Below are 19,913 nucleotides of genomic sequence, written 5' to 3' on the forward strand. Positions count from 1 at the left end.
TCTTGCAACTTAATATAAACTTTGATTCACAAATCTCTGGAAAATTTGAGTTTATATCAAATTGAAATTTTCTCTTGAAATGTTAATAAAAACTCCTATAAAAATATAAGAAATAATGTACCAATATTTCTAATATGCCAGCAAAGAAATTAGACAAGTCGTGTATATTTTTGGCATCTAATTAGGCATATTGAGACAAGATTCCATGTAAGGTGAAGGTTGACCTGACCAACATTTGAAAGGCTTGAAAAATGTATTCGTTACAAGAAGCCACCAGGTAGACTCAACTCAACTCGCTATCTCCTGCTGATTGCAAAAATACTGAACTTTCGAAATAATAAAATATAATCAATAGAAGTGACCACATGGCCAGATCCGAGAAAGGCATCGCTATAAAGATTATTGAATCAGAATAATTTATGTATCTGAGCCACCACTACATGCAAAGTCTTATTACCCCACTTTCCTAGTGCCACTGATTTTACTACAACAGCACTCAGTACTAGAACATTGCAGTAATCTGCAATTAAATGATTCAACTCCTAACATCCATCACCATGTTTGAAAATCATTTTGATGCTTATGGTTGATGTAGAGGTGAGGAAAGAGAAGATGAGGAATAGAGATTATTACCTGTGGTTTCGATAAAAGTAGTTTCTATCACAAGCAAGACTGATACATGGATGGAATATTCATATATTATATGGTACCTAACTATGAATATATCATTGAAATATTTTCTGCTTCTATGTTCCTATATTTCTGCAAAATATGTTCTGCTTCTATTGGCAAATACAATATTAATCCATAAAAATATTCCCGACATTGGAAATACAGTAAATTTGATTGAGATAAGACAGGTTTGAAATAATTGAAACGTTATGCTATCGAAAACACACGCGTAGCTTTTATCATTTTCACTTATTCCATTTAAGTAGCAGTGTAGCCAATACATGAATAAAGCTATAGATAATGAACAATTGAAAATCTAAATAGATCTCACCTATGTCTAGCCAAACGCGATTGAGAACTAATCAACAGATTTGCTAATAGGTGTGTCCGATAGTTTATGTTTATATGTTTCATGTTTGCTAATAGGTGTCACCTTTTATTAATGTGAAACAAAATGAATATTGTAAATGTAGGTCAGTTGTATCACTCCAAATTATTCTCAATATACTAGTACCTACTGAATTTATTCTGCATGATAAAAGCAAGATGAACTTTTGCTGCATTCATATGACATTCTGAGAGTTGCGATTTGGTGAAGCAGAAAACAGCCGAAAGAAGGGAGAATGGTTGGGGCATTCTCAAACACCCCAACAATCCGCAATGCAGAGCCAGACAGTACTGCAATTCTACATCCGCCGGCAATGAGAATCTCATTCTCTACTATATTGCTCAGAATTTCTCTATTTTTAGAAGAAATAGAAAATAACCAATAGATCAACACACCGATGATTTGCTATAATGGCAAATAGATGAATAATCGAAATTTGGATATAATTTATCATTTTGAATTACATTATATTCATACATTAAATTCCAAGGATGCTGGGTTATTTTTATCAAAATGAATCAGACACTAACATACTTTGGACATGGACGACTGTCCATTGGTTTTAGTTGAATAATAATAGAATGCAGCATTCAAGATTTATGCTCCTCGTGACAATTACTTTTTTAACTCACGATTCATAATTACTGAACTATTTGAATAAATTAACTTGCTTTGTTGATATCGATAGAGCATAGCATGATTTAATTGGCATGTTAACTTGAGATAAGATAGAAATGAGGGGTTGAAACTGAATTGAAATCAATATTTTTATATTGTAATGTGTGATAAATTGTTAAAATAATTTATAAATTATTATTCAATAACTTATAGCTATTATTAAAATAATTTTAGGACTAAAAAAATCTTAGTCCTTCAAGTCAATGCATCTTTACAAAATAGAAAGAAACATCCTACTTCGTGGAAAAGAGTTCTTGAATTTGTAGATAGATGACTACACAATGTTGTTACCTCCTCATCAAATCATTGGCAAACATGAATTCAATTTATAAAAACTGCCACTTGGTGTATTATTCTATTGTACATGTAATCTTTTCCATTGTCCAATTAATTGGTAGTCAGTCATTATTATAGGTTGTCGCCTAGATGAAAAAATTTCTAACTGATAAAAAATATAGTTTCTTGCAGCATCAATTTTTTTGACCGACAACCGACTCTACACTTTTTCTAGAGATACAAAGACACTGATCATAAAAATAAACTATCTGTCATGCGTTGTTGGCACACATTTCAAGTGTTTTGCAGAAAATAATAGTTGTGGAGAAAAAACAGGCAACGACCACCTCCACCATACAAGTAAGTCAAAAGCGAGTCAACTTTCCACAGTAGGGAAGACTGGAGTCTACTACACTCTAAACTCTTCAAGATTCTACTAGAAGCAGCGGCGGAGAACAAGAAGGAGTCGATGTATGTAGGTGAGTAAAGTGGTCAACGAACCAAACCGCGGCTCACGGCTCGCTTATCCAGGAGCACGATCAGATCGGCAACAGCAAAAGTGAACGATGGCCTCTGAAGGGAGGGTAGAGGGGGGATGCCGGTGTCGCCGCGGGAGGCTCATGCTAAATCCACACAAGAGAGAGAGAGAACAGCGATATGCAATCAGCTGCTGGACCAGCTGGAGATTCCATCATCAAAGACAAGGACGAGCACCTTGCCAAAATGACGCCCTCATTACCTTCCACCCATCGTTCTGAACAAGGTGATTGCCCTCACTTCACACACTTGGCCAACTTGCTTTTATTTTTCAAATTTCCTTTTAACTTCTTCGAACAGATGCATTTGCCTTCTATGTCTTCTTTTTTGCATAGTTTCGAAGGTAACGAAGCTTTTCCAGGATTTTATTTAATATTTGTTGCATTCTTTATTTATTCATTGCATTAATATCGCATTGATTGATAGATTGATAAGGCACGTACAGACTTATGCACCACGAACACGCGTATTTCACTTTTCATCAGATGATGCTATTCTCATTATATCTGTATTTGTAAGATACAGATAATAGCTAGTAAGCTACATATCTAATAATCATAAATGAGAAAAGTGAACTGCGCCTGTTTGTGGCACTTAAGCTGAACGCACCTTTACGTAAACTATTGATAGGTACTCTTTATACTCTTTGAACATTGGTATTCATCCACCGAGAAATCCCAAATATATTTATTTCCATCAACGATAATAACAATATTGGGTCTATGATTTTTCCATATTGATTAAGATAAGAATGGTCAATAATAAGTGTCTATGAACTTAAATTTTGTTAAGTGCTAGTCTTGACCTTAGACCTATATTATTTTACTTTTTTAAGGAGTGCAGTGAAGCAGAGGAATATATTTGAATAGAATCGATAGTATTGAAATGATTGGATAGGAGTACTGTACTTTTAGAAATATCGTTAATAAATTGGTTCTTTAAGGGCCTTAAAGATTCAACAAAAAATGCCTCAACACCCAAATGTACAATAGAATTTATTGATTTACACGCAAATACTTATTTATTTATGAAAAATATGGAAGCATACAGGATTTCTCCCAAAAATTGCTTCTATAACAACACAATTACAATAGTTCATTATACATATTAAGAGTACAGAAAAAATAATATTGAAAAATTACAATGAAAGAAGAGGAAAAATAATTGAAAAAAAAGAAATGAACAAATAAAAAAACAGAATCAGTACTAATCATACCCTCGAGGACTAGTGCAAAAGTGGATTCAACAAACATACAACATCAACTCAACAGACAAGAGACACATTGGAACACTCGACAGTCACACTCGCAGAAGTCGCCTACAATCCCTACGGAAGCGACTGTAACCGAATGACAAGTCAAGATGATCCGAGAAGCAATTGAATATGAATGATGATCTATACATGGGAGAGTTCTGATGATTTAAAGTGTTGCAATAAGGTATGAATAATTTAAAACTGGAACGGCGAGGCACTGCAGAAATGTCCACATTTAACTGGGAAAGCAAAAACATTGAGCTGATTCTGCCATTGAATACATTAAGAACGAACAAAAGCATACTAAAATCACGTCTCAATTTTAATGATTCCAGACCGAACATCGTTCTGAGTTGTGATGTGGGTAAGTCGAAGGGGCATGCATTGTTGAACAATGTATTATATATGTATTATAGAAGTACTGTAAATGTTAAGAATGTTTTTGAATGCCAAATAGTTAAAAAATGAATAAATAAAAAATAAATACCATCAAATTCTAATCCTATAAATATATTTCACTGAATATAGCTGGAGTAGAGGATGGAGACATAACTATAAGGAGATTAAATCTTACATCATTCTATACTCAGCGTTTGTAATAAAGATTTTGTGATTGCCTATAGAATTCAGATGTTAGCCTTGTGAACCCGGCTTTTACCTTATAAGTTACTAATTGAAGAACTTCAATATTGAGATCCATGATATGAATTGGTTGGAATAGAATGCGCAATCAATGCCTATTTTGGTCTTCAGTTACGTGAGCAGCAAGGTACTTTATTACTGAAAATAAATTGGAGATACTGTATATTACTCGGTATTAAAGAAAGGGTAAGGATATTTTGATGATTCGATGGCCAATATCTCATTCAGAATATCTATGTTAGAGAATGTTGAACCAACCAAATAAATATTTCTGACGTGAATCTTCAGATTATAGAATTTTTACGGTTATATTAATCTCCCTTCACTGGAGCTCGAAAACGAGTTTCAAAACATGAGAAAAATGAAGCTTTGATAACTCTATTGAAGAGGTGCCTCAAAGTACGATAATTAATAAGAATGCTTTAATTTGGTGTTGTTCATATTAATATAGAGTATACATTTTGACTTGATCTTGTTTTACAAAAAGGTTCAAAATTTATGTAATCTTGATCTGTAGGCTCTGTGCCATAGCAGGTATTATTTAGAAGTATTTTTAGTCTAGAAGTCTAATTTCAGTTTTCAATAGAAACGTTTTAGCTTATCTATTTTACACGTATTTTGTGTATTTTTCACGTATTTTCACTATTTTTACACATAATTTGTGTTTGTGATACAGTAAAATAATGTGACGACTTGAAAAAAAACCGGCCAGATAGCCGAGTTGAGTAGGCGTTGCACCCTTCAGCCTGCTAGTGCTACCTGATAGTGGGTTCGAATCCCGTGGAATTCCATCGAATTTTTTTTTCAAGTCAAATCAAGTTTATTCATCCATCTGATACAAATTTACATAACATACGGTAAATTGTAATCACTTATAAATACATTTCATCATAATCAATGTGAATCAAAAACTACAGCTTTTTCACAAAAATAATTTGCTAAATTCTACAGAATTCAATTACACTAATTAATTTACTACAAGCTTTATTAATAATAATTATTACACATATATATATTTCCCTGTAGCCTACAGATGGATGTAAGAGCTTACATAGGCAACATAGGCCTGTGCGTAAGCTCGGAAATTAGGCATGGACGTTTGATCTTCTCATAATTCACACTCGCACTTATCCACACACAAGCAATAATTTAATGTGGATATCATCCGCAATAAATAAAATAATAAAAAGGATTTTGAAGATTTTTTTTAATTTGTTTTGGAAAAGCCGCATATGAACTAAATAATTTTGAATAATGTAGTGAAGTCTTCAATAAATACAGTGCTGTACTACAATAAAATATTTGAATAAATGCTTTGGTTTCCTGTTGCCTATCGCACTCGCACACTTGTTGGTTGCCTGTTAACATGATCCATAACCATCACTGCATATACGCACAGCTATCAAAATCATACATCACAACCATGGAAGTATGGAAGACCCAGCATGAAACCGCGTCTGAATCTGATAAATTGTGATTGTGAGTTACGTGTAGGCCTAAGCACTTCCAACATGGTAGAGCTCAAGCGCAAAACGACCAACCTGTGATTTGCAATACGAAGAACAGAGACACGAGATAAAAAAAATTAGCGCTCGTCAATTTGATGTTCATTCGGTGTTAAAATTTGTGGTGCTCATCGGAGCAACTCAACCTGCATGTAAATGCAGACAAACATCAAAACAGGTCCTGAGCCTGAGAGCTTATTATATAAATGCGATAAACGATCATCCACTCATCATCCACTACACCTTCTCTCTCTCTCTCTCTCAATCTACTTTCTTCTCTGTTAAGACCCAGGAGAGGTCGCACATCATGACACATTTCTGTCTGTATCTTCATAACTTGTGAGCCAGCTTACAATATACAGCTTCAGCTTTTAGATTTTACACAGGAGAAGAGGAGATATCAAAAAGTTTATGACGATGAGCTAGAAGACTCGAGAGAATTCAGCTATAAAAGGTTTACAATGAGCCATACTAATAAGTATAGATATAAACGTCAAACGTCTAGATATATAATAAACTATCAGTAAATATATAAGCTTCATTCGAATGAGTTTTTGAAACGAATTCTCGAATTATTGCATAATACGGTACGAAACACAGTGGACTAAACAACTACTTGCAATACTATTCTTCAATACAACAATATACTATTTCATTTTCAAATATCTAGTCTCCTAACTATTGAATACTAGTCCGAGAAACTCAGAATCTCAACAGTCCACCTCAGTCAAGGATTTTTTTATTGTTACATCTCAAACATAAATAATTATGCTTTGAATTTCCGAAACAATGAATAGCTTTTCAACTATTCAACGTTTTGACATTTAGAATTTTAACATGAGTATAATTTGTGGATTTAGTGAAATTTTAAATATTTTTGGGGATTGTGAATGAAGATTTTTGTTTGTATATGTATTTTGAAATTAATTAATCTGATAAATTCAAAATTATTGTAGTACATACATTTTTTGGACTCAAAATAGTGTGTGAATTAAGTTTTTTATAATTTACATAACCTCTAGACTGTGTATCCCAAATTAAGGTTTAAAGCAGTTTTTGGGCGAATGCCTGTTGTTTTTACCTGCATTGTATCTATTGTCTATGAATAAATGAAATGAAATTCCCTATTTTAGGACTGCAGCCTATAGAGTACGGTAGACAAAAATAAAATCCCAATGAATTCCTTGTCTCAGCTTTAACAAAGTATTCACGACTATAAAATACAATGAAGCACTGATTAAGTAATGGAAGCAACAAAGTAACCAACTTCGAGTTGATTTGCAGCCATTTATTCGATGATCAACATGAAATAAAAGATAAAATCTCTAATCAGGATGTAAAAAAGGAAGCTGGTATTGACAAAAAGGGATAGTAATAAATGTAATGTACAGCTCTATGGAATCTGAAATCTTTTTGAGTCTCACGATCGGAGTTTTACGACTCAAGTATGTAGCTACAACAGATAAGGATAATAATTAACAAAATTATCATCAAGGAAAGTTCAATATAAAATTGTAAATTTAAGATTATTACAGTACTATTGGAGTTAAGTAATTAACCAGTAGTAGCCAACTTGAACAAAGTAACACTTGCATAACATCTCCCACGTGAGGATTCAAATAACAATAAAGCTTCTGACAAGATAGAAATCTGTTATCTTTTATGTGTGATCAACAACAAAAGCTTCGGAATGTTTTTGGGCTAACGAATATTGCTTCAGGGAGGGAATGATGGATGTATAGGCTTTGGTTTAAGTTTCTATTGGAATTAGGTAATTTCTTGTGGTAACTTTACACAATGTCATACAGAAATCTCCAAACAAATTTTCTCCAATAATTTAAACTAATTAGTATTTGTTATTTATTATTCATCATATACTAGATTAAATCACAGAATGAATAATAAAAAAATAATCTATTTAACTCTCTTAACTTTTCTACTTATTTATGATAAACATAATGTTAATCACTGTAGTGGCATTTGTTTTATCCAACTAGTAGTATAGAATTATAAAAAATTGTGTATTATTATACGATTAAACAAATACCTAATTCATTACATAAAAAGTGTATTAAATCATACAATGGATATGATTACAACTGTACATATTATTTCATTACACACCCAAGACTGACATGAGACTAATGTGAAAATCATCCTTAGAAGATATTAATCTAAGTAATTTGGTGCAATAAGCAAATTAATTCCATGAGTTGATTCTAATTTCTAACTGAATTGGGTTTAAAGTAAAACTAAATTTAAGAACTTTTTATAAGCTATTAATAGGAATGATTGTTGGGATCACGTGATAGACCCAAATTGAAAAAGCCGAGGCTACTTTTATTGATTGTAGCTATCAGGAGACGGAACATGGTCGACATTGATGAGCCGAATACCGACATGGAAATGATGATAGGAGTGCACCAACCTAAATCATCTTCGTTGAGCAATAAAAAACATTGCAGTCACTACGCTACAGATTATTTATGGCCTAGTCTTTGCAGAGAAAGACTATCATCAATTGAACAATAAAATGCACTTGAGATAGCAAGACAGCCTGAATCATTTCGTGTCATCACACATAATCCTCCAATTGGCACGTACCGTGAACTATCTTCAACAATAATTCTACGTCACTGAAATCACGACAAAACATAAAAGGGAATGCAATCTTCAAAGTAGATGTCAATGACCGGCGCCGCTTGCAATATTGCAGGTCTGCGAACGTGCAACAAGAACAAGTGAACATTGAAATTACAATATCATTAGGTACTGCACAACTGCAATCTGGTGTCGGGTTGCACTTTGGATGAGAGTGGAGGAGAAGCATCGACTCTGAAATATGTCTGCTTCAGTGTCCCAACAGAAGTTGCTAAAAGGAATGAAAGAAAATGTGAGTTCTCATCACATGAAAGGGTTGCATATACTGAGTACGTGTACCCCCATGCATGTAGAATGACAAATATGGCAATAATTAAGTGAAACATAGTTTTATATTATCTCGTAGAGAAAAGATAGCAGAAAAAATACTGCATAGAAAAATATAGCTTATGCTAACTTTTCTCTATGTTCTATGATAATCTACAAATAGGCTTCGGCCATGCCTAATGAATTTTTGTCAACCATAGAATGAATAATACTGCATGTTACTTCATTGGATAAAATGTAAAGTGTTTATTATTCGATGTAATTGTGTATTGAGGACAATAAAATTATTTTCTATTCTATTCTATTCTAATCTACAAATAATCTTATACAATGTTCTATCAAGTTCGAGATTTATTTATGCCCGATTCTTCATGAAACATCCAGAATTATTAGAAGTGAATTTAATTGATGAAAACTAATTGCTAAACTAATTGAATCTTTATTCCCTGATAACATGTGAATATGCCTCATAGGAACATTCAAAGGAACATGAGAGAAATATTCATTGTTCATTCTTTAAATGTAGGAGAATCTTACAAAAAAATTGTAAACAAGTCAAGGGCATATGCTACAACATGGAATTCGTTTTATCGGGGTCTCAAGTATAATGAGAATGCAGGATGCAGTATCTCCTCCTAATGGCCACAAATAGCAGGTTGCAATAATGCAAACTGTGATTGATAGTTTGTGCAGAATGTTGATTGAGTGAAGGATATAAAGGGTTGTGGGCAGGGGGCAGTAAATGTCGCGACACTTTCACCTGGCAGGGCGCACCCTCAGCGACCCGCGACCCGCGACTGACGACATGGTCTGCTGAGCACCACTATAAATATTTATTCGAGCATTTGAAACGTAAAGTACCCAGGCGCCAGTGCCAGCCTACAAAGGCCTCGTCCCCATCCTTTCACACACCTGCTGCGCCATAATACATGCTCTGTTATCAATCAATGGCCTAACCAAACCCGACCGACTGGTCGCTGCTCGCTGAACTACTTCTATTGGTAAGTCACATGGCCAACTTGCGACTGCTCGTTACCAGTCCAAGCTTACACCACATAAACAATCCAACTAATGGCTGTCAATGATATTCAAGTTGATAGTAACTCATACATTTACGTTCAGCTTTCCAATACATGTTCCTAATAAATCAATTATTGCGGTCTGTACAGTGAGGTTTGACGAGTAATATATTCAGGGAGTGTTAGAAGGTCACGTTCCATTTGTATTGACAATTCATTTAAAAACAATTTCAAATTATTCACATTTTTATACATTCCCTTCACCAATATCAGGTTTTACTTTATTTATGATTAATTAATCGTCGTCGTCTTCTTCCAGGAGTAGGCATTAATACCTGTTCCGCCTTAAAACATTCTCCCACATTTTTCTTGGTCTGCCAATACTTCTCCTTCCTTCTGGCTTGTAAGCAATGGCAGCTTTGGGGATTTCGCCATGATTAATTAATAATATGAAATTTATGTGTAGAACTTTCATTCTACTCTTAAACTATTCGGTTGTGTTTTTCATTCACAAAATATTATCCTGCAAACCAATATATTATAGGTTTGATAACCTATATATTATAGATTTGACAACGGTTTGATAATACTACTTTACAAGGAGATGAATCCGAACTGGACTCCCAATTTTTATTATTTGAGTTACTACAAAATTCAACGTAGAGTTTTAAAAAGAATCACAAAATCGTACTATAGTGTACAAAATACTCACGATCTCGTAGCTATTAAAAGGTGAAATCAGCTGAGACTGTCATCCTTACCTGTAAAAACAAAAAATCTTGAATAAGTGACACATAAACATGAAAAATTCAATCTCAAGATCAATACATTTCGTAAGAATATAATAATGTATTCAACCTGCGTTATAACCATGTTCTAGTGATCTGGAGAATCATAATCAAGATAAAACTTGAAGGTATGCATTGCGAAACATTTTGTTATTGTAATTGAAATTCTGACAGCTTCTTCAATGATTCTCTGGCTCTACGTAGGTTATACAACAAAGAACAAAGGAAACACATATGTATGATAGGGAATAGACTATATAGGCATAGGATGGGCAAACCTCATTTGACATCACAATGCCAGCATTAGAGTAGCACCAAAAATTAACTCCTAGAGAATGACTATCATATTTACACACATATCCATACCAAAAACTATCCTATCTGGAATGTTAATCGAAAACGTGATCACAAAAATCATACGAACACACTGATGCATATTATGAGCCGTACAGTAAAAGCTCGAATTCAAACGCAAACAACTGACACAGGAAAGGAGTGAATGGCATCCCAGTGGGATGATTCAATCTTGGGGATCTGTTGATGAAAACAACGGGAAGTCCTCTAACTCAGATTAACTGTTTCTCACCACAACAGTCTCCGATGCGTAGAGGGCGGACTAGCTGGCTGGTCACGTGTTAAGGACGGTATTCCATTACAGAAGTTACTTCCCTAGTGAGTTGGTCCCCTCATTTAGTTAGTCTCCATTCATAACTCACCGGTTATTGAATTAGCACGTGAATTAGATTTGATATTTTCAATTTAATCTCTTGGAAGTAGATACCTGAGTCTAGGCAGATTCATATTCCAAAGTGAGTTCAGTAATAAATTTATGTTAGAAATGAATTCTTTTTACTCCTCGTATTCATAATGCTCGATAGCTTGTGTAAGAATAACTTATCTATTCAAAGAAAATCTGAAATAGGAATCATTGTTCTAATTCCTTCGAAGTACACTTCAAATTTTCCTTGATTTCGATTAATCTATAGTAATACTGTAGCTACTTACTTTAATATCTGTGGGAACTCAGTGTTTTAATGAAGATCATTATGAACATGAATACCAAACGTTTCATCGGAAATTCCACCCAATCTTATATCCTGAATCCACACAAAAGTATATGATAACGTTACACTCTGATTGAATTAGTATTTCAACTACATAGCAGTTGAAACGAACTCTGGTGGACATCGTAGTATTAAATGTTTTATCTTCCGAATTATGAACATTACATGTTTTTCAGTTGGAGAATATCCACCAATCTCAAAAACATACAGCATTATGCAGCATACAGCAAATGAATCAAGTCTTATTCCCATTGAGGAAATTTTCATTCTCACCACAGGACAGAGTAATACTTTATATTGAAGTATCAACTACACAATATGATTAGCAGTTGCATAAACTTGATAAAAGTATTGTAATTATTATTGATTCATCGAAAAAATGTGGCTCAGCGGATGTGGAAACTCCAGGGTGATAATAAACTCTTGAATAGTTCTCAAATGATCAAACCTTCAGAAAGAAATTCGATAACCTTTCACTTCACTGAAGCTCTAGCACTCGTGTTCTGGGATCAATAAAATCTCACATAAAGATTCCTAAATGGGAAGCCTAAAGTAGACGATGCAACACAGATAGTAAGGGAAAATAGAAGGGGTAATAAAATTCAACATTAACTGGTGTGTTCTTGAACTACTTACAGCAATTAAATAAGGTTATTTAGAGACTAAGTCTCTGCTCCTAAATAGAATCAAAAGAATATTGTCCAATTTTGAACCGTTATATGGAGTATTGGAAATATCAACATCAAATATAAGATGACGTTCTATGTAAAAATTGTTGAATTCTACAATAAACATGTCTTGTGATTGTGAAGCATGTCTACTGGTAAACGGGTGTTTTGTGCTTGTCTAATTTTTAAAAATTACTATTGTCAAGTTTTTAAATCTATGTAATGAGGCGCGAAACACAAAGAAGATTTGGTTACTTTTACTTGTAGAATTTTCAATGAAAGCTTACTCTTGACACCACTAATTGCAATGTTTTCCTGTAAGAAATCTAATTTCTGTTCAACTTACTATTAAAGGATTACCGTTGTGGTGAGCCTATTAATATTATGAATACAATTAGAAGTAGATTGAAGCTCCATTGATAAAAATAAACCAGAACTCCTCCTACACATGAACCTACTTTCATTCAGGTAAGCGGAGTCATTTTACATCACGGTACAGAGGGAGAAGAAATAAAAACATCTTACTCGTCATCTTTAAACCATCGTTACCTCATCCCACGATAGTTCAAGAAATAAGAACATTTCTAACTGTTTCGTTGAAGAAGGGTGTTTTCAAAGAAAACTAGGACTATTTTCAACCGTTGTCATAATGGATTATGGATAGCTGTTTCTTTAGAAAATTGTATTAGGTGAAAATATTTTGTCACCTGAATGGAAAACATCGTGATAAACTTTGAGTATTAAGAGCACAGTTAGTGAGGTTTTAAAGGCCAGAACGATGCTACAACAAGGTGGCCACGCTTATTAAATAGGTGTCTGAGATGGGATAACATTACGGACGCCCACGGGAAAGGATAGCCACTAATTTCCTCTCCGACAAGAGCTTTGAACTTGGGACGGTTTGTCTTCTGATAGATAGCAGCCAGCCCGAGCCCGAGGCCAGTCCCGTAACAAATTTCAAATGAGATCATTGGCCAACGATTGTTCCTCTTGTAAAGAGCCCATCACCTATTTATTACGTTGGTCTCCTTCTGAAAGAGCGCCCTTGCTTCACGGCATCACTTCGAAGGGACATGTCTGATAGCAATCATCATCCCTGTACATCTCCACCGTCACAAATAATGGATCCACAATTAATAAATCAGCGGTTCATCAGAAATCTATCAGCACATCCCTGTAGTAATTGAAAAATAGTGATATACAACACTGATCGATTTAATTAGAGTGCCTCCTTGGTGTACTATAGTGTAAGAAGAGTTGAGCAGAGGTGGATTCGCCAACATTTACTTATCGAATTCATGAGGATGTAATAATGTTTTTGAATGTCGTTGAACCTGTCAAGAAAGATCTCAGCGGACAACGCAAGGTAAACCTGTTTCACTAATGTGGATTCAAATCAGGTGCATCAAGAAAGATTTATTGTGAAGTGTCAGTGTCCCTAACTAACCGGAGAGCAAATTTTCCCGGTTTATTGTACATTGTTTATTACTCCACTTGAGTTGAAAGCTAACAGTTTATTAAACCGACACATTCAGTCTGGAAATGTGGTAAATGAAGAACACTCACAATTATTATTTCAGTCGATTTGAATGAATTCGATGATTTTGTAAGAGTTTTCCCTTTTCAAGGTAAGTGAAACGTTAGCATTAAATTGTTGGTACCACTGAAGGGAAAGGGTAAAGGAAAGATGCAAGGTAAAACTTTGAATTGGACATTAGTTCACAGTCTACAGTTTAGTTATTACCAAACAAAATGAAAGGCTTACAGACTCAAATCGACATATTTATAGCAAAAGATCAGTTGTGATTGTGGCCTAGTACTGAAAAATGTACTAACCGTACTAAAATAGTATTTATTTACAGATGGAAATTAATGAGAAATTGCATTTATTCAAATGCTAATTAATGAATAATTATTATTAAAGGAAAATCCAAATTAAATGCTGTAAATCACCCCCAAGGCTACTGCTACTGCAAATATTGATAGTAGATAGTAGCTCTCATCGAATTTCCAACAAGCTGTAAACCCTGTTGTCAAAATTTGCAGTAGCAGAAGTCTGCGGGGTGATTTACAACATTTAATTTTGATTTTCGTTTGATAATAATAATTATTTGTATTTATTTATTTTTACATTGGAAATACACATATGAAAAATAATGAGTTATATTCAGTAAAACTAAGAACTGAGAAGTTAAACTTTAAATAGAATTCCTCTCTTGAAAGTTAGTTTCTTTAAAATATAAAATTTACAATATAGTGAATAAATATTCCCATAAACTGAAAAATGTTTTCAAGGAGTTTGGCTGTGTGGGAACATAATTGTTTGACACTTTCTCCATTTCACCCACACTCAGAAACATGGAAAGTATTTTTGTAGTGAATTTCTATTTAGCGGCTCCATTCCTGGAGTAGACATGTTCAATTATCATCATTGTCGATACCAAAAGAAGACCGTGAGACGACCCAAACAAAAATAGAAGAAAGTACGCAGGAATGTCTTTCCTTTGGAAGGACAAGACAAGAACTGGACGAATCGAAAGGAGACCAGCCGCCTACACGGCGAGCATTTAAATTGTGTTATTTATTGGATTCGACCTTGACAAGTTGCGTTGCATGTGATACAGTTGAGCACAACAGCGGCGGCGGTCGGAGATCAGCGTAGGATGATGCCACGTCCAGTGGGCGAACACAGGTCGACCAGTTGGCTGTCTCCAGGCAGGCAATCCAATGCACCATTCACATTTTTATTCATTGCCAGACGACAGTCTAACAGACGCAAACCGACATATATGACAGATTGTTAAGGGATCAAGCCAGTACAGTCCATAATTCAAACGTGACACCATCTGCTCAACAAATATCGATCGTCCATCGCAATTCTGATGAATCAATGAATGCATGTATATTCTGTATTCGTGGAGGAATACAATATTATTGCTTTTCTCACAGCTATCACATGTTTTGGCATTTCACAGATCGACATTATTATGTGAAGCATATGTTTTCTAACAATATTGAAAGAGTGATTTCCCTTTCCAATATCACATTATTTTTGACCTGTTAATAGCCTATTTTTTGAATATTCATTTATGGAATAATTATGAATATCTCGACTAATGAGCCCCTGGACTGGAGAACTCGCTCGAAATTTCTTTGATATTCTGTCAGCTGTTCTATTATGAAAGCAGTAGTGAAAAGACAAGAGAAATAATTCAAGTTGCATTGAATTATCAATTGCATGCAGTAAATTTATCTTCATCTGACAGCTAATTTATGATTTATTACGATAGATTACTAATTTCTTATGCATTGTTATACTTTATACATTGTTATACTTTTATATCCTCAAAAAGGACGAAGGAGTGAGTCAATTTTGTTGGCCAATGTACTCTAACAACTGTAACAATAAAAAGTTTCATGGACTTTTCCATTTCAGGATTTTTCTATAGGTAGAAGGTAAGTGATCAAACATTTTTTATTTTCAATGATGATCTATTACAATATCACATCTATACACCTCTACTGCCATCTATTATGAGGGCATAATACTCGTATAGTATTTTGACACATGGTTTGACTACATACTTGTAGAACAGAATATGTTTCTATGCGGTGTTTGATACTTGAGCGTGTATAATGTTGCGCTGGTATCCAATGCGCCGCTACCTCTCAATCCAGTAATAACTATGATTGGTACAAGAGACAATTATTATTAAGAAGAGCTGTGGTTGTATTGGCCTTGTAAATCATATAAGCGAAAAAGATTCGAAATATTCCTCTATTAATTAAAACATTGACTAGTTTCAATAATTGAAACTAGTTCTGTTTTAATATAAACTCTATTGCATAGCATATTTTTCATTGGACAACCAGAAAAGCAAGTCTATCTAGCCACCACTTGTGCTCACTAAGCCGATGACTCCATGTTTGCTCGAGAAAAGGTCTGTTGAAAACAATTTCTTTATCTATGAAATCTACAGCAGAAATTCAAGTTTCTGACATTTATTTTGAGCTTAGAACCACGGCGACAGAACCAGTTCCTTTCTTATGGATTGCAGTTCAGCGTGCAGTCGGTCTCTGAATAACAGATTCTATCGGCCGAATCAAATTTCAAATGGATTAAATTGCGTTCCTCATAGATTCCAAAGAATTATGATAAAAATCATGATTTTGAGTTTAGGGAACTTGAACTCATGAACTTGGATAGGAGACTCCTTGAGTATTAGGAGATACTTGAGAAAGGCTCACTTTTTACGCTCTTTTTATACTCGACAAATTTAAGAGGAAACCAAAACATAATTTAAGGGGGTAAACAGTTCCTTTACCAATCTAAAAATATTAATAATAGACAATTTTCATCAATTCCGGAAGAGGATGAAACATTCCGATATTCCTTCTAGCTTCGCCTCTGATTTATAATAGAACTAGGCAAATCCAATTGAAATTGGAAAAATAAGTTCAAAGGCAAGATAGGTGATGTGTGGGTGGGCACTTTCCCTCTTTGTAATCCACCTCCTAACCCAAAACCCACCATGAGAGTATAAGTGGAAGGCTCCTTGAAGAAGCACACATGATAATAGATTGTTCGTGGATACCCACTACTTGCTCACCAAATAGTGTCAACTGCATTCCTCGGATTATTGTCCATTCATCCTCTCAGCACAGTCACTCCTAAGCTGTAAGCTATCATGGACATGTAAATCTCAACACTACGTTTTTTATAGACTCTGGTGACACCGTTAAGTGTATTTCCTTCCACGGAAGACCATACTTTTATAGATATTATTTCACTTCCTATGGAATAATAATAACGTTCTCAATGAATTAGAGTTTTCTAGTCTTCGCACAATCTTAATGAAGATGTGGGCTTCAGTCATGGGCTCAGATGAACATGCTCTCTGAAAATCAGAAATGTTCTCCCATGTTATCTGAATAGGTTTCACTGTTAGAAGTACGATCATCCTATCCTCTCAATTGCTAATTGCATATTTATTAATGCATATATATTCATAATTATTAATATATAGGAAAACAGATCAAGATATTGAAAACGATTGAATTGAATGAAAGAAGACATTTTTTAGACCATCACACCCTCAATTACACGCTAAGCGGCATTGCGTACCGCACTTCTGCATATTTGTACTTTCAAGGTGGCTGCAATGGCTGCCATTTTCCAATGCTGCCACGTTTTCATTCATCATACCTTTCCGTAGTAGATGAGGGTTGGTAGGAGTGTGGGGGCGTTTCTTCAGTGTGCAGCTGAAACCGACTAGCTATTGAAGTCGGAAGACCTCATTTTTAAGATAAATCAACTTCACAATATTGCACTCAATAATTTTTCTTTCTATCATTTTATTTTTATTTTATGTTTTTTTATTGCTAAGTTGATAACCACTTTTCTTTATATACTACTAGCCGTCAGGCTCGCTTCGCTCGCCATATCCGTCTAGCCAGGGGGCTCCGCCCCCTGGACCCCCGACTGGATCGTCCAAGAATGAGATCAGCAGGCTCGCTTCGCTCGCCTGCATTTTTTCATTTTTATCATATTATAATAGGACAATCCAGTCGGGGGTCCAGACTAAACGTCTGGCTAAACAGATATGGCGAGCGAAGCGAGCCTGACGGCTAGTAATATAATATTCCCAGGATTGAAGTAGCAGTGCCCAATCAATTTTTCCGCGATAAATTCATTTAAATCTTCAACTTGGTGCCAACCTAACAAAATCAACTCAACTTAATGCCAACCTGACAAAATTATTGATTTAGTTGCCAGTCAACAACTGTTTCGAAGAGGTACTCTATCTAGATTATAGTTCTATAGTAACATATGATATGGAAATTTCAATTCTAATTAAGAGATTGGGAGAAGAAGAATATACATGCTAAAAGACGAACTTTAAACCCTTAAAAACAACCCTTAGAGTTGAAATATTGCCAAAAGATTTCTTAGTGCGCCTCTAAAGGGCCAACTGAACATACCTACCAAATTTGAACATTTTTGGTCCGGTAGATTTTTAGTTATGCCAGTGAGTGAGTGAGTGAGTGAGTGAGTGAGTGCCATTTCGCTTTTATATAATTATATAGATTATTATTATTTTGTATTTTCATAGAAGCTTGTTTTCTTTGCTAAACCAACAATTAGATGGTAGAATATACAATTTTCTCGATTGCTATTTGAATAACTATTGTCAATAAATAAGAATATCATATCAAAAAAGTTTTTCTCATTTTCATCACCTATGAAGAAAGCTCAAATTCTATGAAGAAAGGTTTGAAACACACACAATTTACATATAGCTGCACTCAGTGCCGCCCGCGCGCGTGTAATAGCATTAGAAGGCGCCTAGCGTGTAGTTGAGGGTTAAAAGTGGGGAATAATAGTATTTCATCAATAAAGATGTGGAATACAATACATGCGTAAAACACACAAAAATTTCAATTTTACGATAAATTTATTTTATGAAGTAGGTAGGTGAAGTAGGTATTACAAAATCAAGGTTGAGTTCACAATGCGGTATAGTAAAACGAAACCTTGAATTTCTCAACTAGATGCTTACAAATTTGACATTGAAATTGAAGTGCTCTATCTTCCATAATTTTAGATATAACATTTTGAGAATTTCAGCTATAGATAAGAATATGGTAACTCGTTTTCTTCATCATTCTACGATAGTATGTGTGGGCCCATCATGTATACGAGTCTATTTGTTTACGTAATCACTTCAATATTTTGAATTAAACTTTAAATTATTTTTTATGATTCATCACAAACTACTCAAGTCAAGATGCAACTAGAAATCTCAAGCTATTTATCATTTATCAAATCTACTTTTTCAAGTAAAGAGAAACCAACTCTCCCATTCTACTTCCAAACTATAAAGCAATCAAATTGAGCATCCAGGGTTTCAAAAAGAAAGCCTTTTCACTACAACTCTATCGTACAGTATTCAGCAAGCAGCATTTAATTAGTTCAGCAATAAACTAGTCTGTTAAATAATCTACTCTAAATATTCATACATTAGCTGAATAACTATGAAAGTAGCTGAATGTTTTATATTTAAACTATGAAACTTTTTTACGCTACTATATAATCCAAACTCCTCTCATCATGAACTGTTTGATGTTTGATCAACAAACACATTATTTTCAGAGAAATACTACACTTCGCTGCAATATAATACTTTTTTGAATGAGTCCTAATACGGAATACAGTATAGCCTTGTGGAACGTGAAAATGTTGGTTATTTGTAATAATAATCTATAGTGACTTCATTGATTATTCATACTTGGTTATACCTATACGGTATTAATGACCCAATGCATTGACCTTATGGCTACTCTAAGTGATCTAGTTCTTTCTTCAAGCAACCACCCCCCCCCCCAAACCCCATCCCTGGCTACACGCCCCTGCATATAACTAACTAGCCGTCAGGCTCGCTTCGCTCGCCATATCCGTCTAGCCAGGGGGCTCCGCCCCCTGGACCCCCGAC

General features: G+C 34.5%; 1 protein-coding gene across 2 annotated transcripts in view; it reads right to left on the reverse strand.

Annotated features, from left to right (window-relative positions):
• The window catches only part of LOC111045520 (pleckstrin homology domain-containing family G member 1), a 139,813-nt gene that overhangs the window by 35,460 nt on the left and 84,440 nt on the right, over positions 1-19,913 (reverse strand). The window lies entirely within an intron of this gene.

The sequence above is a fragment of the Nilaparvata lugens genome, chromosome 3 (assembly GCF_014356525.2).
Source record: "Nilaparvata lugens isolate BPH chromosome 3, ASM1435652v1, whole genome shotgun sequence".
Classification (NCBI taxonomy): Eukaryota; Metazoa; Arthropoda; class Insecta; order Hemiptera; family Delphacidae; genus Nilaparvata; species Nilaparvata lugens.